The sequence below is a fragment of the Bos indicus genome, chromosome 28 (assembly GCF_029378745.1).
Source record: "Bos indicus isolate NIAB-ARS_2022 breed Sahiwal x Tharparkar chromosome 28, NIAB-ARS_B.indTharparkar_mat_pri_1.0, whole genome shotgun sequence".
NCBI lineage: Eukaryota > Metazoa > Chordata > Mammalia > Artiodactyla > Bovidae > Bos > Bos indicus.
The window spans coordinates 23,705,729-23,729,028 of NC_091787.1; the positions used below are offsets into that span (position 1 = coordinate 23,705,729).

Here is a 23,300-nt window from a genome sequence, read left to right on the forward strand (position 1 = left end):
ACTTAGAAGCACGCTTGAAATAGTAGTTGCAAGGACCACTCTAACTAGGTCAAAATTTGAAAACACAAAAAGTCTTTGTAATTATGCTGTTTAATACAATACTAAAATTGTCCTTGTAGCAAATATAGCATCAATTACAAAATAGAGGCATCTACTTTCTTTCTCAACTACTATGAAACATTTATTTATATTTCATTCAGAAAACCTTAAAACTTTCATACCTGATTTATTTTATTGTTAGCGTACATAAAATCTAATTTAGGAAGACTATATCCTCAGAGAGACAAACTTTTGTCAATCAAAAATAATTAAATTCAAAAGGATAATTGTTTATATGAAATGAAAACACAAACCATAACTCAATCGTTAGTTTTAGAATCCCCTATAAAGAGATGTCATTGTAACAATATTACAACTTTTCAAGATTTTAAATTTAAAAATCTCAGGAAGATAATTTATTCAATTATTGAAATCACTTCTTGAAATAAAAAATTCGTTCAATAAATATTTTCTGAATATTTATTTTACGCACTGTTGTAGGTGTTAGGAATAAGACACATGGGTCCCTGCTCCCTTGGAGATTGTATTTTAATGAAGGAAGACAGTAGATGAGTGGATGGCAGGATGGAGGAATAGTTAGCTAAATGAATGGACAAATAAGAAAAACATCACAAATGCATGAGTATTATCAGCTCAGTTCAATTCAGTCACTCAGTAGTGTCCAATTCATTGTGACCCCATGGACTGCAGCACACCAGGCCTCCCTGTCCATCCCCAACTCCTGGAGTTTACTCAAACTCATGTCTGTCGAGTCAGTGATGCAATCCAAACATCTAATCCTCTGTTGTCCCCTTCTCTTCTTGCCTTCAATCTTTCCCAGCATCAGGGTCTTTTCAAATGAGTCAGCTCTTCACATCACATGGCCAAAGTATCAGAGTTTCAGCTCCAGCATCAGTCCTTCCAATGAATATTCAGGACTGATTTCCTTTAGGATGGACTCGTTGGATCTCCTTGCAGTCCAAGGGACTCTCAAGAGTCTTCTCAAAAGCATCAATTCTTTGGTGCTCAGCTTTCTTTATAGTCCAAGTCTCACATCCATACATGACTACTGGTAAAACATAGTTTTGACTAGACGGACCTTTATTGGCAAAGTAATGTCTCTGCTTTTTAATATGTTATCTAGGTTGGTCATAACTTTTCTTCCAAGGATCAAGCTTCTTTTAATTTCATGACTTCAGTCACCATATGCAGTGATTTTGGAACCCAAAAAAGTTTCTCACTGTTTCCATTGTTTCCCCATCTATTTCCCATGCAGTGATGGGACCAGATGCCATGATCTTAGTTTTCTGAATGTTGAGCTTTAAGCCAACTTTTTCACTCTCCTCTTTCACTTTCATCAAGAGGCTCTTTAGTTCTTCTTCGCTTTCTGCCATATGTGTGGTGTCATCTGCATATCTGAGGTTATTGATATTTCTCCCGGCAATCTTGATTCCAGCTTGTGCTTCCTCCAGCCCAGTGTTTCTCATGATGTACTCTGCATAGAAGTTAAATAAGCAGGGTGACAATATACAGCCTTCATGTACTCCTTTCCTGATTTGGAACCAGTCTGTTGTTCCATGTCCAGTTCTAACTGTTGCTTCCTGACCTGCATATAGATTTCTCAAGGGGCAGGTCAGGTGGTCTGGTATTCCCATCTCCTTAAGAATTTTCCACAGTTTGTTGTGATCCACACAGTCAAAAGCAGGTTGATGGAACAGAATGATTAAGTGCTTGTTTTGGATTGGGCATTAGAGAAATCCTCTCTCTGGATATGGTATTTATGACAAGACAAAGACAATGAGAAAATGAGGAAGAAGAAAACTAAGCCAGATCTGAATGCTTCATTTGAAGACTTAGTAATTATAACTTAGACAGAACTTCAGGCTGGTTTTCTTTCCTTTTACTCCCCAAGAAGCAAACAAGTGGTACAAATATGAAACAAAAGTATGTTGCAAATAGTTGTGGTTTTTTTTGCCTTTTTCCACTTGGAGGATGCCTATGTGTAATGTTTTTAGTCAACATAGAGCAAAGAATTCATCAAATGTAAGCTTCTTGTCTTTTACACTTTAGGAGCTTTGGGAGAAGGAATGTCAACACTCAAGAGTCCACTTTAGTACCTAATAGAGAAGTTCTTGCCACACCACAGTTACATATTTCTAATTCTATGCATTCTAGAAATGAGATTTAATGTAGAGTCCTTAAGAAGGCAAAGGGCTTAGGTGCTCAGGAAACCAAGTCTCCCAGTGGAGTTGGAACAGAGTCGGAAAGGGAACTAGTGCTATTTTAAAACAGATCAGTGGGGCCAGATTATACAGGGCCTTGTAAACCTCGGTAGGGAATTTTGACTTTATTCTATGTGCCCTGGGAAATCACTAGAATGTCTTAAACAGGACACAATCTGGTAGACTGAAAATATTAATCCTGTTACTGGATGGAAAACAAAAACAGAAGCAGAGAGGCCAGTTAGAAAGCTATTTCAGTAGAATTGTCAAGAGATGATGGTGGCTTAGATTAACGTGGTAGTGGTACAGAAGGCGGCAAGTAAGCCCTTGAGACATATTCTGTTGTTAGAGCCCTCAGGATTTAATTATATGTTAATGTGCGATAAAGGAAATAGGAACCTCAAAGGATCAATCCTAGATTTTCATCTGTTTGTTGAACAAGGTGCCATTCGTGATATGGGAAAGAGTAAGGAAGAACAGATGTCAAAGGAGGGGACATTAATATCCTATCACAGAACAAAGGGGCTGTTCATTTTCTCCTATTATTCAGAGGCATGGGAACAAAAAGGTAGTGCTGCTAAAGCAAAGACAAAAAGGAAAAAAAATCCTCACACAGCCAAGTAATTTACGGCAGCTGTTAAACCAATCTAAATTCACTAAATTCAAGCATTGAATTCAAGAAAAAGATTACCAACTGAACATGTGACTTCAATTAACAATGAAACTAATAATTTGTTGAAAGATTTAAAGATATTTGTAATGGAAAAATCCAATACAAGAACTTATTTTGTTAGCTTGTACTCCATTATTTACAGAAAGTAATTATTTAACAATGAAAAATGTAATGTAAAGACACAGAATTCTTTAGAATTCCATATATTAATTCTAGAAGCCAGGGAACTCTGGGAGTTCCCTAAAGCCTATATCCCTACAATGCACTTGCATTTCTAGAGGAAAGATTTTGAGTTAAGGAAATCAAAAATCAAGAACAGAAATGGTCACAGAGTTTAGCTACAATGTGATATATTCTAATCTTAGCTTTACCAATGGATTGGTATACTACATCATTTCAAACTGAATTTTTACTAGTAAATTTAAATATTATTCTACATTAGTTCTTGTCACTGGGGAAGGAGATGGAAAATTCCTACTAAGCCATATGTGTGAGAAGGTCCCAGAATGTGGAAGATTCAACCAAAATTTCCTCCAGTATTTTTATGGAAAAAAAGGAATTTTAAGAGAGCCAATATTTCCCATCATATACAGCATTCACATTATTGATCTGCAAAACAGTGAGTATCAGCAAATAGACTTACTTTCAATTCTCTTATTAATACTTTTTGGAAACTTAAGAATACTCAGTAGTAGTTTATAAATTAAAAGAGCTGGGGAGACCGGGAAAAATTTTTCATAGAAATCTGTAAGAATCGTAAGTACTACACACAAACTGAATTATTTTCAATATAAAATTGCTGACACATGAGCAAACAAGAGAGTAACAGAAAGTTTTACAATTCAGTGACATGACAATGAGTAGAAAACATAGGATTGAGAAGGCTGTCTATAAGCCAGCAAAATGAGGGAAATCGCACTGGGGAAAAATTGGTTTCAGGACATACGTAAACACAAAAATCCTCACATACATTGTTTCCAGAACTTATGAACTAACATTCTCATTCCACACAGTCATCTTCCTAAAAATAAACCTGACTCTAGGTCAGGGGAATATTGTTTCCCGAAAAGCCAGAATCCTCTCTAAGGTCCTACATGAACTAATATGTTTTTCCAGTGTGTGTCCAAGCCAGTACAGCAGCAAAAAGCTGGCTCTTTACCTCTGGTGTAACATGCATGGGAGTAATATGATCATTTTAAAACCTGGGATAAATTGGAACAGGTAAAAGCATGCATTTCTCTCTACTAGATAGGGCCTTGATAAAATGACTTTGATTCCCCCAGTTTCAATTGTAGCTTGCCTGAAAATGCAGGCTCACCGTCACTGTAATTCCTTCATCAGAAAAATCTCTAACATCCAATAAGGATAAAGAAATAATAGTCAGATAAGACACATTTACTGACAAACACACCATGTCAAGATTTCCTCATACAAAGCACTATACTCTCCTTTGATATGATATCTAATATCACTCCAAGCAAAAATCTTCTGGGTAAAGATTAAAGTGCTCCAACAAAGTAAAAACTTATGGGTAATTTGTAATAAACTTGCAGTAAGCGTTATTGCCAAGAAATGGACCAATTCCAGATAGGACTTCTATCAGAGCTGTAAGAACTGGGTTTGTGATAAATAGTTTATACTTTTAAGTAAAATTTCCCATGTTTCACATTTTGAATCCTCCAATTTTCAGCATATTGAATACTGAAAAAAATTAAGCTTAAATTTATTCTTGAAAGGGTAAATTGTACTTATGGCTAAATCAAATCTTAATCCAGCTCCCCACTATGGCCATATTCTAACATATAGGTAACATGAAAAGCAAGAAAATCAGGGTCCTGGCTTAAAATTTGCTTCTTAAGGAAAATACGCAACACAAAATCCATACATTATTCCCAGGTTCCTTTCTGGCTGTCAGGATGCTTACATGTATTCTCCATATGATTATACTTGGTGAGCTGTCACTGATCTATCACAGGGTACTAGTTGTAGCTTGAAAGTAAAATTCTTTTCTTCCTTCGCCATGAATGGGGGAACAATCTGAACAGAGAGTCAAAAGAAAGACAGTAATATGAAATTTCTAAGTTAGGAACTAATAATCTCCTATTGGAATACAACTGATTTGCATGTGAAGATGGTAAGTAATTTGCCTAACATCACACAGTAATGCTAGTCTGAGACTTTTCTGTGAAGATCAAGTAAATGAAGGTGTGTAAAATGCCCGGCACATTGCCTGGCCCCATAGTTAATATTGAGAGAATGTAGATCCTGCCCATGAAGAAACTTCCTAGTTCCTTTTTTGGTGTAATATGCTATCAACACACTATGACATTTTGATAATATTTTTTGAATTTGAGAATCAGGAAACAACAAATAACAAAGCATTTTCACTTAGAATTCTAATAAATCATTGGCATTATCCACAATCTGTGTATATCAGAGTATTTCATTGCACATTTATTCACAGTGGCTTCACTAAACCAAATTATTGGAATGTGCTAAGTCACTTCAGTCGTGTCCAACTCTTTGCGACCCTAGAGACTGTAATCCACCAGGCTCCTCTGTCCATGGGATTCTCTAGGCAAGAATAGTGAAGTGGGTTGCCATTTCCTTCTCCAGAGGAGCTTTCTGACCCAGGGATTGAACCGGCATCTCTTACATCTCCTACATTGGCAAGCAGGCTCTTTACCACTAGCACTATCTATGAAGCCCCTATAGCCCTTATCAAAAATGTTGAATATAGAAAAGTTAACAAAGATCAATTTATTCGAGATCAATTATGCATTTGAATAATATATTGCCAGTGTTTAATCAGGACAAAAATAATTTTTAATAACTAAATTTTGAATGGTAAGCAATCTTTTTCCAATGAACTGATTTTATAAATGTCTAAGAAGTATATTTGGAAGTTCCATGGAATTTTGATTTGAAAACTTCAAATATAAGGTCCTTGAATGTCTGCATTTAATTTGTCGAAATAAATTCACTTTAAAACTTCAATGTACTCAAGAGATTAACTGTATTTAGAAAATGAATATAAATGAATCAGAATATACAGCAATGCTAATTTTAATCAGAATATGGCTTTATCTTGGCTATTTGCTTAAATACTAAGTAACTTATTTATTTGAGCAAAAAAATGACTTTCATCTCCACTTTAATGAAATTGCCCCTCACACTGCAAAGATCATGTTAATAACTACCTTGAAGAATCCCTAAAGGAGAACTAATTTAATTACCAAGCAATTACATATTTGAGATTCTAAGCTAGAAAAAAGAGTCAAGAAGATTCTCAGCAATATCAGGATTGAGATCAGTAAGCATACTCAACAACCATCAGACCATTCTCTTTTAAATGATGCTATGTTATGCAAAACTTGTGAGACTTTACTAGCTTAAAGTCAGTGATAAATAGAGCAATAAGACTATGGACAGATTCCATTATCTGCATGAACTGTGTACAGGGAGATGTAAAGAGGCCAACAACACATCATATTCAGCAGATTTATCAACCTTATTTTAAGCTTTATATGAAAAAGGGGAAATGAAATTTGCTCATCATGTCCAACTGTTTGTGACGCAATGGACTATACAGTCCATGGAATTCTCCAGGCCAAAATACTGTCGTGGGTAGCCTTTCCCTTCTCCAGGGGATCTTCCCAACCCAGGGATGGAAGCCAAGTCTCCCACATTGCAGGTGGATCCTTTACTAGCTGAGCCACGAGGGAAGCCCAAGATTTTTATGAAGAGAGAATAAAGAAAAGATTTACTTGAAATTAATTTTTGTTCTACAAGGCTAACCATATTTCTTCTATTCTATAAATGGATGGCAACAAGTATCTCCCCACCCCAGGTTTCAGCTCTACAATTTCAAGAAAATTTTCTTCAATATCTAATGGAATTTTTCTCTATGATATGCAGATGGCTAACTCCCAAATATGTCTTCAAGACACAAATACTTTTCAAATGACATTTTTCTATCTTTTCAGCACCATATTGCTGATAAGGCTTACTTTTCTAGTATTTCTACTGTCTAGACAAATCAAAGAAAAAGGTCTTCGTTTGGATATCTTCCCCAAAATAACTCAACTAGGAATACACAGCAGTAGAAAGAATCCTCAAATGTCATTTTTGCCTTGTTTAAATTTTATCTGAGTATGTAGAACCCCACAAAAGAATTATAACATAAAATTTTCCATCACAGTGTGGTCTTTTGGTGAACCAAATAAAAATAAGGTAATAGATTTTATTCCTTTATTATTTCAGAAAGCAAGGGGAAAAGTTATGACCCATCCATGATACCAAATACCACATAGAAAAGTTTAAAAGTGAACACTTTAAGGAGGTTTATAAACAAAAAGTGACTTTTTTCAGATTATCAATAATAAAACAAGCTTCATCTTCCTCATGTATCCTGTAGCTCACCAATCAGAGCTGCCCTTCCCTTTTCAGTCTAGATAATAAGCAGTTCAAACTCTCTTTCCATGACATATAAAGCAGGGGCTCTTCCCAAGGTCTCTACAAATCACTAGAGGCTTATATGCTCAAGCTTATATTTTAGTTCCCATTCCTATTAAAACAGGTCAGTTTATGGATTATCACAGCATTCTGCAGAGCAGGACCCATATGTCAAAATCAGCCCTTTTCCGTGATTCACACAAAATAAAACTTGATGTTTAGTAAACTTTATTGAAGGCTTGAGGAGAAAAGTTAATCATAGAATAAAAATTTAAGATTATTCATTAAAAATTTTTATTCTTAAAAGGAATTTGAGCGATTCTACCACATGACTATGCCATCCCCTTCTATCCTTCCTTTCTTCTTGCAAACCCTTTATCCCCTCCTCTGCCTTCCCGCTAACTGCAGAGACTAGTTTAGTTTTCTCTTTTGTGCTTTATCTCCTGCTCACTGCATTGTCACCCAAATTATTTCGTATATTTTCTTGTCAAAGACAATTTCTTCTCCAAGAGAAAGTCTGAAGCCACATGTTGACATAATTTTTTTCCTTCCCATTGTGATGTACTCTAGTCTGAATCGGCATTTGTCAAACTTTCCTTTTAACAGAGGAATCTTTTTTTTCAAATGAACCCTACTATATGACACATACATAGAACGCATATACAAAGAACCCTAACACGACTAAAAGCAGAGCTGCTCTTTGAAATGGAGGCAGGGAAAGGACCTGAGACTACTTTGGCCTCATTTTCCACCTCTTAGGTCTAATGGCTCCAAGACAAATCTCACTGGAAGACAAGGTCTACGTATATTCAAACTCAACAAATACTGGATTTCATCTGTAAGAAGAAGAAACTACAGAATTTAATAATCTATCATATTTAAGAAATATGAGAAAAATGAGTCAAAGTTGACCTGAGGTTTATGTGCATATTATATTGAAAGAAGGATAATATCATTGCTAGAAATAAACTAGAGAAAGTATGTATCACTTTTAGTGCCATAATTTGTGAACAATAAGGAGGTCCTTTTCATAAAGCAATTTGATGAAATGATCAGATGGCCACTTAAGAAATGATAAATTGGGAATTCCCTGGTGGGCCATTGGTTAGGACTCTGCTTCCTAACCAATGAACTGTGAGAGGCACAGGTTCAATCCCCGGTTGGGGAACTAAGATCTCACAAGCTGCAGGGTGAAGAAATAACAAATAATTCTAAATGCATTTAACATAAAACTTAAACATTGTCACATGAATAATTAATGTTCATATTCATCTGTTTCCCACAATTATAATTACACATTTTAAATTAACTTCCTGTTGATATATGATATGATTAGCTAAATTAAATTTCAACATTTAAGCCTAAAGAGAATAGGCTACTTATAATTTTCTATAAAATATCTTTCACTTATTATACTGTGTCAATGGCACCCCACTCCAGTACTCTTGCCTGGAAAATCCCATGGATGGAGGAGCCTGGTAGGCTGCAGTCCATGGGGTCGCTAAGAGTTGGACACGACTGAGCGACTTCCCTTTCACTTTTCACTTTCATGCATTGGAGAAGGAAATGGCAACCCACTCCAGTGTTCTTGCCTGGAGAATCCCAGGGACGGGGGAGCCTGGTGGGCTGCTGTCTATGGGGTCACACAGAGTCGGACACGACTGAAGTGATTTAGCAGTAGCAGTAGCAGTTCCTATCTAAACTTTCTATATATCTTTTCAGGAAGGATAAGTTTTATATAAATTGAGGTCAACTAGGTTATAAAAGGAAGAAAATGGAACTAACATTTATATGTCTACCATAAGCAAGGCACAGTCCTCACACTTTTATATCAGCAGTTTTCATTCTAGCTACACAAGAAAAACTCCCAGGGATCTTTTTTAGAACTTTCTTATGCCTGAGTGCTGCCCCAGGAGATTGTGATTTAACTGGTCAGAGGTGGGGCCTTGACTTAAGAATTTTTTAAGGTTCTCTAGGTGATCATACAGAGAAGGCAATGGCACCTCACTCCAGTACTCTTGCCTAGAAAATCCCATGGACAGAGGAGCCTGGGAGGCTGCAGTCCATGGGGTCGCTAAGAGTTGGACACATCTGAGCGACTTCACTTTCACTTTTCACTTTCATGCATTGGAGAAGGCAATGGTAACCCACTCCAGTGTTCTTGCCTGGAGAATCCCAGGGACGGGGGAGCCTGGTGGGCTGCCGTCTCTGGGGTCGCACAGAGTCGGACACAACTGAAGCGACTTAGCAGCAGCAGCAGGTGATCATAATGGGCAACTAGGATTGAAAATTAGTTTCACGTTCTTTAGCTTATATCTTGACCAAAACAACCTGACCAGTTAATTTTATTATCCCTTATTTAATATTAGAATGTTAAATTTCAGAAAGATTCAGAAATTTGCCTTGGGGCATAAGAAAGTAAATATTAGAGTTGGAATTTAAACCCAAGTTTCTCTGACTACAATGATATTTTTAACCCCCACTCTGTCAAATTCAAAATTCTAGAATTACTACTATGAATTAATTGTGAATATCTGCATTTCATATTGCTTCCCAGGTGACTCAGGGGTACAGAATAGGCTTGCCAGTGCAGGAGATGCTGGTTCGATCCTTGGTTGAGCAGATTCCCTGGATTGAGCAGATTCCCTGGGCTGAGCAGATTCCCTGGAGGAAGAAATGGCAACTCACTCCGGTATTCTTGTCTGGGAAATTTCATGGTCGTAAGAGCCTGGCAGGCTATGGTCCATGGGGTCGCAAAGAGGCAAACATGACTGAGCACGCATGGACCACACATATTTCATTTCACTTTTGGCTTTAACAAAAAGTGAAATAGAATCTCTTTATCTTTCATTTATTAACAAGACACCATTTTATTTCTCACTGAAGTGTAATTAATTTACAATACTTGTATTAGTTTCTGGTGTACAACAAAATGATTCAGTTATACATATACACACATATTCCTTTTCATAGGCCTTTCTATTAGGTTGGTGCAATAGTAATTGCAGTTTTTGCAATATTGAACTTTTCCATTTTATATTGGAATACATTCTTCAATAAATGTGGTTATCTATACATCATTTTCATGCTCATTTCTTGTTTTATGATTTTTTTGCTGGTGACATTACTTGCTATTTTTATTTTATATTTATTTTAGAGTGGGACAATGATGTTAGACAAAAAGAAAATCTGAATGATTTTCTTATTTGAATTCAACATGGGTTGTAAAGCAGCCCCGAGACAACTCACAACATGAACAACGCATTTGGCCCAGGAACTGCTAATGAACATACAGAGCAGTAGTACTTCAAGAAGTTTTGCAGAGGAGATGAGAGACTCGAAGGTGAAGCACATAGGAGCCAGCCATTGGAAGTTGGCAATGACCAACTGAGAGCAATCATCGAAGCTGATCCTTTGCAATATACAAGAAGTTGCCGAAGAACTCAATGTGGACCATTCTACAGTCATTCAGCGTTTGAAGCAAATTGAAACGGTGAAAAAGCTCAATAAGTGGGTGCTTCATAAGCTGACTGAAAATTTTTAAAAATCGTCATTTTGAAGTGTTGTCTTCTCTTATTCTACACAAGGAACCATTTCCCAATCAGACTGTGACATGAGACCAAATGGATTTTATCCGACAACCGGCAATGACCAGCTCAGTGGCTGGACCAACAAGAAGCTCCAAAGCACTTCCCAAAGCCAAACTTACACCAAAACAAGGTCATGGTCACTGTTTGATGGTCTCCTGGCCATCTGACCCACTACAGCTTTCTGAATCCTGGTGAAACCATTACATCTGAGAAGTATGCTCAGCAAATCAATGAGACGCACTGAAAACTGCAATGCCTGCAGCCAGCACTGGTCAATAGAAAGGGCCAATGCTTCTCCATTACAATAGCTGACCATATATCACACAACCAACACTTCAAAAGTTGAACAAATCTGGGCTATGAAGTTTTGCCTCCTCCACCATATTCACCTGATCTCTCATCTACCGATTATCACTTCTTCAAGCATCTTGACTATTTTTGCAGGGAAATGCATCCACAATCAGGAAGAGGCAGAAAATGCTTTCCAAGAGTTCATCAAATCCAGAAGCATGAATTTTTATGCTTCAAGAATAAACAAACATTTTTCCTTGGCAAAAATGTGATTGTAATAGTTCCTATTTTGATTAATAAAAATGTGTTTGAGTCTAGTTATAATGATCTAAAATTCACAGTCCAAAACCACAATTACTTTTGTACCAATGTAATACTATGGTTTATTACAGGATATTGAATATTGTCCCCTGTGTTATACAGTAGGAGCTTCTTGTTTATATGTCCTATATATAGTAGCTTGTATCTGCTAGTCCAAAATCCAGTTTATCCCTCCCCCAATCCCGTTCCCCTTTGGTAACCATATATTGGTTTACCATGTCTGTGAGTCTGTTTCTGTTTCATAGATAAGTTTATTTCTGTCATATTTTAGGTTCCACATACAAGTGATATCAGATGATACTTTTTCTAACTTACTTCAGAAAGTCAGATAAGTATTAATATGATAATCTCTAGATCTACCCATGTTGCTTCAGATGACATTATTACATTCTTTTTATGGCTGAGTAGTATTCCACTACATACATACATATATATATATATATATATATATATATATATATAGTCTGCCTCCAAGTATTGGCTATTGTAACCAGTGCTTCAGTGAACATTAGAACACATATATCTTTCCAAATTAGAGTTCTCTCCAGATATATGCCCAGGTGTGGGATTGTTGGGTCATATGGGCTTCCCTAGTAGCTCAGCTGGTACAGAATCCACATGCAATGCAGGAGACCCCAGTTTGATTCCTGGGTCAGGAAGATCCCCTGGAGAAGGGAACTGGCTACCCACTCCAGTATTCAGGCGTGGAGAATTCCATGGACTATACAGTCCATGGAGTCACAAGGAGTTAGACATGACTGAGCGACTATCACTTTCATGCTAACTCTTATCTTTAGTTTTTTAAGGAGCCCCCATACTGTTTTCCATAGTGGCTGTACCAATTCACACTCCCACCAACAGTGTAGCAAGGTTCCCTTTTCCTCACAGCCTCCCTAGCATTTGTTATTTGTAGGCTTTGTAATGGTGGCCTGGAGAAGGAAACGGCAACCCACTCCAGTATTCATGCCTGGAAAATCCCATGGACCGAGGAGCCTGGTGGGCTACAATCCATGGGGTCGCAGAGTCGGACACGACTGAGCGACTTCTGTGTGATGGTGGCCATTTTGACCAGTGTGGGTGGTATCTTATTCGTGTGCTTAGTCACTCAGTTGTGTTCTACTCTTTGCAACCCCATGGACTGCAGCCCACCAGGCTCCTCTTTCCACGGGGATTCTCCAGGAAGAATATTGGAGTGGGTTGCCATGCTCTCCTCCAGGGGATCTTCTGAATCCAATATTCAAACCCAGGTCTCCCACATTGCAGGCAGATTCTTTACCAACTGAGCCACCAGTAAAGCCTTTCTTTAATAATCAGTGATGTTGAGGAGCTTTTCATCTGCCTACTGACCATCTGAATGCAAGACACCATTTTCTTAATTGAACTAATTAAACTGTCACAAAAGATGAAATTACTTTGTATTTTATGCCATTAAGGCATCATATATATTCCAATTTTCAAGATGTTTCTGGTTTTTTTCTCACAGATAATCTGTTAAATTATGGATTTTAAATTTGCCTATCAGAGATAAGAAGGAAGATGAAATATAAAATTATTTGATAAATATAAAATAGATTACATTTGTCATTTATTTTGTTTATCACCTTTCAGGGAGAAAGGTGGTGTTTGATATAAAATATGATATTTATTTAGGGGCTTGAGGGAGGAGCCTGGTGGGCTACAATCCACAGGCTTACAAAGAGTTGGACACAGCACAGCACAGCATGGCTATCTAAGCAACAGCCAAACTTGAACAGAATACTTAATAAAAATATATTTTCAAAACATATAATATATGTAAGCATGTATAAATACAAATACATATTAATATTTTGTTTTAACTTTCAACAAGTTTATATATATTTTAAGCTAATTTATGAATGCTTGATCCTGGAGAATGAAATGGCAACCCTCTCTAGTTTCTTGCCTGGGAAATTCCGTGGACAGAGGAGCCTACCCGGCTATAGAGATAGTCCATGAGGTCGCAAAGAGTCAGACAAAACTGATAATGCATACACACACACACATAAATGCTTGATAACTTTATGACAAGAGTAAAAATTTAGCATGCAATTACATCTAGCTAGCTGAAAATATATAAATAGTGTGCATTCTATTGCTTTCCACTTTAAAATATATTATCAAAGGGCTTTAAAAAAAAAAGTCACACCAAATAGTGATATTACCAACTCCCTAAGGGCAATGAATTCCACTAAGCTAGAATTCATATTTCAGAGAGGAGATGGATAACATCTCACAATTCAACCTCAGCAGGAGTCATTTAGTCAGGCACATACATGAGGACTATATTTCTCATTGGATTACAAATCCAATAAGAGCTTTGCCTTTGAGTTACTAGCGCTACAAAGATTAAATCAAGGTATTATAAGAAAAGGAAAAGCCCTTGGATGCTTGGAGATTCCTAGAATAAAATACTTAAAATTTTTTTTTAGCTTAAATGAACAAGCATAGGAGTCATTTAGTCCTGATTTTTCACTATACAAACCATCAACAAGGCTTTTGCAGTAGTCCACCCTTCATTTTTGACCCCCTCCAATCCTGTACCTACTGCATTTTGCTTAATATTTCAGATTGCTGGCATGAGCTTCAGTGCCTAGCATGATCTCTGCCCTGCATCATCCCACACTACAGTTGTCTGATATCTCAAGACTGAATTTACTCTGGCTTTCTTTCAGGTATTTCTAGGGACTAAGGTCTTTCTCACTGCAGTGTATCTGCAGAAACAATTATGTTTTTCTGAAAAGTATTTTCTCATCTTCACCTCTCCCCTCACCTGGCTAAAAACTTCCTCTCCTTGGCTCCTAAAATGCAAAGGCTTTCATACCGTCTCCCCTCCTTTAGTTTCAAATTTAGTCTTAAGTACCCTGCACATTTCTTTCATTTCTATACCAATTTGTCATTTTATATTAATTTAAGAGACTATTATTTTATTTCTGTATCACCACTAGGCTCTTGGTTTTCTGAAAGCATGGAACACATTTTGATAATTCACCCTTATATTCTCTTTTTCAATACCAGGTACATAACAGATGTTAGTCCAATATTTGAATTTCAATTAATGTAATCCACCATATTAATAGGTTACAGAAGAAAAATCACATGATCATATCAATTGATGCAGAAAAAGTATATTTCTGACAAAATTCCACACCTTTTAATGATAAAGACTCTCAGAAAAGTAAAAAATAGAAGACAACTTCTATACCTTCTTTTAATTAAAAAAAATCAAAGCTATGATCATACTTAATAGTAAAAGACTGAACGCTTTCATCCTAAGAGATCAAGAAGGCAAGGATATCAGCTCTCACCACCCTTATTCAACATAAGGCTTGAAGTTCTAGGCAGTGCAATGAGGCATAAAAAAATAAATAAAAGGCATACAGCTTTAAAAGGAAGAAATAGAGGACTTTGGATCAAGATGGAAAAGTCAGAGGACATAGAACTCACCTCCTCCCACAGTCACAACCAAAATACATTTACATGTAGAAAAATTCTCAGTGGAAACTAATCTGGCTAAATGACTCCTGTAAAACCAAGACTTTGAGAAAGATACATAGGGAGGAAGGGAAGAAAAACATCCGGGTTGGGAGCTGAGCCTCTGGGAGGGGACCCAGAGAAAAGGGTTATTACACAAGCGGACACCACCTGGATGGAATGAGCGGTGGAGCCACAGATTAGATACCCCAGCCCTGGGGTCCTGTGCAGGGGAGACAAACCCTCTTAGGTGGTTGAAGGACCACTGGAAGGCTATGGGAACTGAAAGGCTGTGGGAAGCCTGGACTCCCTCTTGAGGCACATGCATGTGCAGGCTTGCTCCAGAGGAAGAGCAGAGAAGTTTGCTCCAGCAGCTGCCAGGTCTCCCATGACCTGGCCTCACAACATGCACTCTAGTCCAAGAGAAACAAACATTCCAGCTCTGCTCACTTCATGTCACAGTGTGACACTGGATCGAGCTCACCCAAGACTGGAGAAATGACGCGACCATGGGATGCAGAGGCATCCTGGTACAACGGTGGAGCTTGGGTGAGGGCAGCAGTGGCCATTGTTGCTATCTACTCAAAAAAAGTACGTAAGAAGCAGTCCAGATCTCTGACAGGGCATGCTCTACCACAACTCACATCACGATACTTGTCAAGAGGCCACACAGGCCCTGCCTGCCCTGCATAGCTGGCTATTCCACTAAACGGTGGAGGCGGCAATTGGCTATGAGGGCAAAAGGGAACTTGCAATGAGGGCTGCACCTGAGAGAAAGCATGGACGCCCACACAGACAATGCATCGGGCCTCTGTCCATGGCCAACACAAGCCAAGAGCCCACACAGGGCCACATGCTTGAGGACCACCCCCACGCCAGCGGGGGCAAGGTTCCCGGAACAATGAGGGGGGAAAACACACACTTAAAGGGAACAGAGCCAGCTGGGATCCGACTCTCAGGGAGTCTACTCCAGCAACTCAGGATCAGACTCCACCCCTCAATACGCAGTTATGGCCACTGAGCAGAAGGGTAGTCCCACCTCACACCCAGCACCAGCTCTAGCCCCTCCATCGCCAGCTCCACCCCCTACCTACAAGAGCGCTGCCAGCACACCCTGAAGAAAGATAGGCTTGTATCCACAAGAAATCCAGCTCTTCCACCAAAGGCACCAGGTGCACAGTCTGTAAGGGAAGCTCCCACCTAAGACAATACCTTCCAGACTGCAAAAGGAAACTGTTTTGCCTAAATTCATGGAGACAAATTTAAGCAAAATAAAAAGGCAGAGGAACTACTGTTAATTGAAAGAGCAAAGAGAAAACCTCTGAAAAAAAAACTAATGAAACAAAACCAATTTATCAGATAAAGAATTCAAAGCATTGGCAATAAAAACGTTAAGTGAGTTAGGGGGAAAATTGACGTACACAGTGAAGACTTTAACAAGGAACTAGAAAATACAAAAAAGACGAATGAATGAATAATTCAAAAGCTGGAATAAAATACATACTAGAAGGAATGAATAGCAGACTAAGTAACAGATACGAATGCATAAGTAATCTGGAAAACAATATTGGTAATCACCAGCCAGAGTAGTAAAAAGGAAAAAAAAAATTTAATGAAAACAATTTAAGAAATCTCTGAGATAACACTAAGTGTACCAACATTCACATTACAGGAATCCCAGAAGGAGGAGAGAGAAGGGGGATGAAAAAAATATACTTGATATTATCACTGAAGACTCCCCAAACCCAAACAAGGACTCAGATATCAAGCTAAAGGAAGCACTATCTTGTGCCATGCCGTGTGTGCTCAATCGTGTCTGACTCTGCGACCCCATGGACTGTAGCCTGCCAGGATCCTCTGTCCATGGAATTTTCCAGGCAAGCATGCTGGGGAGCAGGTTGCCATTTCTCACTCCAGGGAATCTTCCCAATCCAGGGATCAAATCCACATCTTGCATCTCTTGCATTGGCAAGCAGATTCTTTACTATTGCACCACCTGGAAGCTTCCTCAAAGGAAGTTCAGAGGGTTCCAAACAAGATTCACAACAAAGACGTATCATACTTAAAATTGCAAAAGTTAAAGAGTGAATTCCAAAAGCAGCAAGAAGAAAAACACAAAGGAACCTCTATAAGGCTATTAGCTAATTTCTCTGCAGAAACTTTGCGGGCCAGAAGAGAGTGTCATGATACACTAGAAATACTAAAAGGGAAAAACCTGCAACCTAGGATACTCTACACAGCAGGATAATCATTTAGAACAGGAGTTAAAACAACTTCTCAGATTAAAAAAAGTAAAAATTCACCAATACTTAATCTACCATAAAAGTAATGTTAAAGGGTATTCTTAACGTAGAAAAGAAATAAAAATCCATAGAAAAGGGAAAATCCCACTAGGAAGGACAGGGAATCAACCATAAAACGCATGAAAAGATGTGCAACATCACTAATTATTAGAGAAATGCAAATCAAAACCACAATGAGATATCATTATCACTTGTCAGAAAGGCTATCATCAAAAAGTCAACAAATAACAATTGTTGAAAAGGATGCAGAGTAAAGGGAACACTTGCACCCTGTTGATGAGAATGTGAACTAGTGTCACTAGTCTGGGAAACAGTATAGAGGTCCCTGAAGAGACTAAAAATAGAACTACCAGATAGCGCAGCAACTCCACTTCTGGGTATATATCTGGAAAAAATGAAAACACTAATTTGGAAAGATGTATGCACTCCAGTGTTCACAGTAGCAATATTTACAATAATGGAATCAACCCAAGTGTCCAATAACAGACCAATGGATAAAGAAGATGTGTTATATACCAAAATGAACATTATTAACCCATAAAAAAGGAATGAAATTACACCATTTGTAACAATGTGGATGAACCTAGAAAATATTGCACCAAGTAAAGTAAGTCAGATAATGACAAATATTGTATAATATCATTTCTGTATATAATCTAAAAATAAATCTATATAGCAAGATAGACTACCAGATATAGAAAACGAGTGCTTACCTATGGGTAAGGGGAGGGTGAAGAGTCAAATAGGGATATGCATTACTTGGATATCCTTATTAAGAGGCAGGGGACATCTGTATGTCTCTGACTGATTTATAAAGAAAGCTGAGTGCCAAAGAATTGATGCTTTGGAACTGTGGTGTTGGAGAAGACTCTTGAGAGTCCCTTGGCCTGCAAGGAGATCCAACCAGTCCATCCTAAAGGAGATCAGTCCTGAATATTCATTGGAAGGACTGATGCTGAAGCTGGAACTCCAATATTTGGCCACCTGATGCAAAGAACTGACTCATTGGAAAAGACCCTGCTGCTGGGAAAGATTGAAGGTAGGAGGAGAAGGGAACAACAGAGGATGAGATGGTTGGATGGCATCACCCACTCAATGGACATGAGTTGGAGTACACTCCAGGAGTTGGTGATTGACAGGGAGGCCTTGAGTGATGCAGTCCATGGGCTCACAGATTCAGACACGACTAAGCAACTGAACTGAACTGAATGATTTATATTAATATATGGCAGAAACCAACACAATATTGTAAAGCAATTATCCTGCAATTAAAAATGAATTTAAAAATAAATTTTCAATACAAATGACTGTGTATAAATTAAATAAGCAACAAGGAACTGTAGGCATTATTGTCTAATAACTTTTAATGCAATATAAACTACAGAAGTACTGAATCACAAAGCCGTAATCCTGAAACTTATATAAGCTACATAAGTTTGTTAATCAACTATATTCAATAAAAAGGGAAGAAATAAAACTACCCAAGTGTGTACAAGACATGAATTTCTATGTTGAAAACAAGGAATCTAAAAACAAGAACAAAAAAGCCCACAAAACCTTGAACTCAAGTGAGTTGAGCAAGGTAATAGGATACAAGACTATAGGATACGAGGTTATAGGGTGGTTATAAGGTTTATAAGGTTTATAAGGTTTATATAGGGTGTTTTATAAGGTTATAAGGTTTCCCTGGTGGCTCAGTGGTAAAGAATCCATCTGCCAATACAAGATCTTCCTTGGTCAGGAAGATCCCTTAGAGAAGGAAATGGCAACCCACTCCAGTATTCTTGCCTGGGAAATCCCAGGGACAGAGGAGCCTGGCAGGCCCCTGTCCACAGGGTCACAGAAGAGTTGTACATGACTTAGCAACTAAACAACAACAGGATATAAGATAAATACATATAAATGTATTGTATTTTTATATGTTTGTGGCAAATATGTGGAAATTGAAATTTAAAATATAATATCATTAACAGTACCTGAAAAAAAATGTAACAACTAGTTATAAATCTAACAAAACATGTTCAGGACTTATATGCTGAAAATTACAAAATGCTGATGAAACAATTCAAAGAAGATCTAACAAACAGAGACATACCATGTGTTCAAGAATTGTTAAGACCCAATATAGGAAACGTGCAAGTTCTCCAAAATCGATACATGATTTAACATAATTCTTATAAAAATCACCGAAATTTTTTGTAGATACAGATAAGATTATCCTAAAACTTATATGAAAAGTCTAAAAAGCTAGAAAAACTAAAGAAACTTTGAAATAGAAGAATAAAGCAGGAAGAATAACTGTAAGCAATTTCAAGACTAAGTATAAACCTATAGAAATCAATACACTGTGGTATTGATCAAGGGATAGACAAATAGTTCAATAGCACAGAGAGTCAATTCTAAAGGAAATCAATCCTGAATATTCATTGGAAGGACTGATGCTGAAGCTGAAGCCCCAGTACTTTGACCACCTGCTGAGAAAAGCCAACTCATTAGAAAAGACCGTGATGCTATGAAAGACTGAAGGCAGGAGGAAAAGGGGATGACAGAGAATGAGATGGTTGGATGGCATCATGACTCAAAGGACATGAGTTTGAGCAAGCTCTGGGAGATGGGGAAGGACAGAGAAGCCTTCAGTCCATGGGATCACAAAGAGTCGGACATGACTGAGAGACTGAAGAATAGAATTGACAAAGACGCGAAAGTAATCGGGTAGAAGAAAGTAATCCATTTCAACAGATAGTGCTTGAGTGTTTGGATATGAATAGACAAAAAACTAACCTTGAGAAAAATCTCACATCTCATAAAAAAGTAACTCAAAATGAATCATAAATGTGAAATGTAAATTTAAAACATGAAACTATAAAATTTTAAAGAAAATCTTTAGCACCTAGAACTTGGTGAACAGTTCTTAGACACAAAAACTACAATACATAAAAAAAAAAAACCTGATAAGATTGTCTTATCAGCTGCAGACTGCAAGAAAACATTTGCAAATCCCATAGCTGAAAATTTTCTCATATCTAGAATATATATAGAACTCTTAAACAACAGCAAAATACAAACAATCCAATTTAAAAATTGGCCAAAAAATATGATGAACCATTTCACTGAAGAGTATACACAGATAGCAAATAAGCATATGAAAAGATGTTTACTATCTCCAGCTATTAGGGAAACATATGTTAAAAATATGATCTTCAATGAGTACACATCTATTAGAAGAACTAACATAAAAATATTAAATATACCAAATGTTGGTCAGGGTGCAGAATAACAATGCCTCTTGTAGGTGGAAATATTAAAAAAAAAAAAAAAAATACAGCCATTCTGGAAAATAGTTTGGGAGTTTCTTATAAACTAAACATTTATTTGCCCTATGACCCAGTAATCACACTTCTTGGCACTTATCTCAGAAAAATGAAAACTTATGTCTATACAAAATCCTGTACACAACTTTTCACAGAAGCTCTGTTTGTAATAGCCCCAAACTGATAACAAAAATGTCCAACAATTGCTGAAGGGCAAAATAACCTGTGGTACATTCATACCGTTGGCATATGAAGAATTAATTATCAATATATGAAACTGGGATGATTTCTAGGGCATCAGGCTGAGTGAAAAACCTTAGTCTCAAAAGATTACATACTGTATGATTCCACTTAATGAAATATTTCAGAAAACATAAAATGATAGAAATGGACAACAGGTTAGCATTTGCCAGGGCTTAAGGATGGTGGGATGCCAGGGCAGGGTGGGGGGTATTGATATACTATAGTTACATATGATACAACCAATGCAGGAAATTGGGCAAAAGGTACACAGAAACCCTCTGAGCTATCTTCACAACTTCCTCTGAATTTATAATTATTGCCAAACAAAAGTTTTTCTTTGTAGAAAATTTAATTATCATATACAGGAATAACATCAACAAAAAGAAGGTCTATTAGTCTATGTATAAACATTATTAACACTTTGTTACACTGTTATCTTTATTTTAAAATCAAATCTAAAATATATGTGTATTTCACACTGCTCTATTTAAAATGGATAACCAAGAAGGACCTACTGTGTAGCACATGGAACTCTGCTCAATGTTATGTGGCAGCCTGAACAGGAGGGGAATCTGGGGGAGAATGAAAACAACTATATGTATAGCTGAGTACCTTTGAAGTTCACCTAAAAGTATCACAACATTCTTAATCATACTCCAAAATTAATTTAAAAAATTTGTTAAGTTTTTGTTTAATCTTTGTTTCAAGTCTTTGAGAGGCATTCCTGGAACAGTGTGATAACCCCAAATTGAGAGAAGATGGGCAAGTTTCCCCATACTGTCTAAACAGCTCATTATAAAAGTAACCATCAAGTAGATTCACTTACTTCTAGTTCACAAACTTCTAGATTTTACATAAAGGTCAGAAACTAGATAAAATAAGCAGCAAATTCTTGTAAAGGAGTTATAAAATTAGAAAGAGCGTCTGTTTCTACAAAAGACATGACTATCAGAAATAGTGATTATCATCTCTCTGCTACGCATCAAAACAAAAGAGAAAAATAAGTTGTAAGCCAACTGCCCCGTTGTTAAGCCAACTGCCATACTTACAGTACTGCCAATTTTGTGGGGGGTTTGCATATTTCATTCTCTGAGCCCCTGCTACTATGCTTAAAATTGCCCCAAAGGAAAGAAGACTTAGTAACCACAGAGGCTGAATGAACACTTGCTCGTGACAGTTCTCTAGCATAAATTATATAATCACTCAGCATTCAATCATTCTGATTCAATGCCACTGAAAAGAGCAGGTGATCATCATGTACATTTTGGGAATATCAATTGTGGATGACCTGGAAAAGTTTCAAAGTCACTTCTTAAATGCAATTATGGACATCATTACAGCAAAATTACACCCAGTCACAAATAAGCCTTATTAAAAATGAAATTCTGCAACAGGTCACTTAACTAGGTTTTTTGTTTTGTTTTCTCATTGGGAATAGTCACTTTTGCATTACAGGCAGATTCTTTACTGTTTGAGCCACTAGGGAAGCCCTTTCAATAGAATCTTGACTTCTAATCAGATAAGGTTTACCTACTTCACATCTGTTATGAAGATATCTTTGGTGGTTTTATTTTTAACATATGACTTATATGAAAGATTTGTAGAGATTAACTAAATCTATTCTTTGAGCAAACTGCAGGAGATAGTGAGGGACAAGGAAAACTGGCATGCTACAGTCCATGGGGTCACAAAGAGTTGGACACAACTTAGTGACTGAACAACAATGCTTTGCACTATATCAGTTTTTGTCTTCTTCCTTACAAAGCTGTTGTTAAAAACCCTTGACCACTATGGCTAAGGGGATAGTCTACTCATCTTTTGTACCTTCTAGGCAGTTCCTCAGGATTCCCTGGTGGCTCAGATGCTAAAGAGCCTGCCTGCAATGTGGGAGACCTGGGTTCAATCCCTGGGTCAGGAAGATCCCCTGGAGAAGGAAATGGCAACCCACTCCACTATTCTTGCCTGGAACATCCCATGGACAGAGGAGCTTGGCAGACCACAGTCCATGGGGTCGCAAAGAGTTGGAGTGATGTTTTGCATATACTGAACTAAATAAAATACATTATTTAAGTTAATTTCACCTGCTTCTTTTACTTACATGGCTACCAGAAAATTTTAAGTTATATTTGACTCAGATATTATCTAGTTTGCATAATATTTCCACTGGAAAGCACTGACTCTGATAATAAACTAAATCATATTTCCATTGTGTAGCACAATGGTAGTTCATGGTGTTTACATCATTAAATAATCTTCAGGCATTTTAATTACCTCATGCTAAATCTTATGTGAGATACATAAGCACATTAGAAATCAGTATTTTGGTATTTCTATAAAACTGAGATTTAAATACACAGTTT

General features: G+C 37.2%; 1 protein-coding gene across 7 annotated transcripts in view; it reads right to left on the reverse strand.

Moving 5' to 3' along the window:
- The window catches only part of CTNNA3 (catenin alpha 3), a 1,976,430-nt gene that overhangs the window by 1,369,271 nt on the left and 583,859 nt on the right, over nt 1–23,300 (reverse strand). The window lies entirely within an intron of this gene.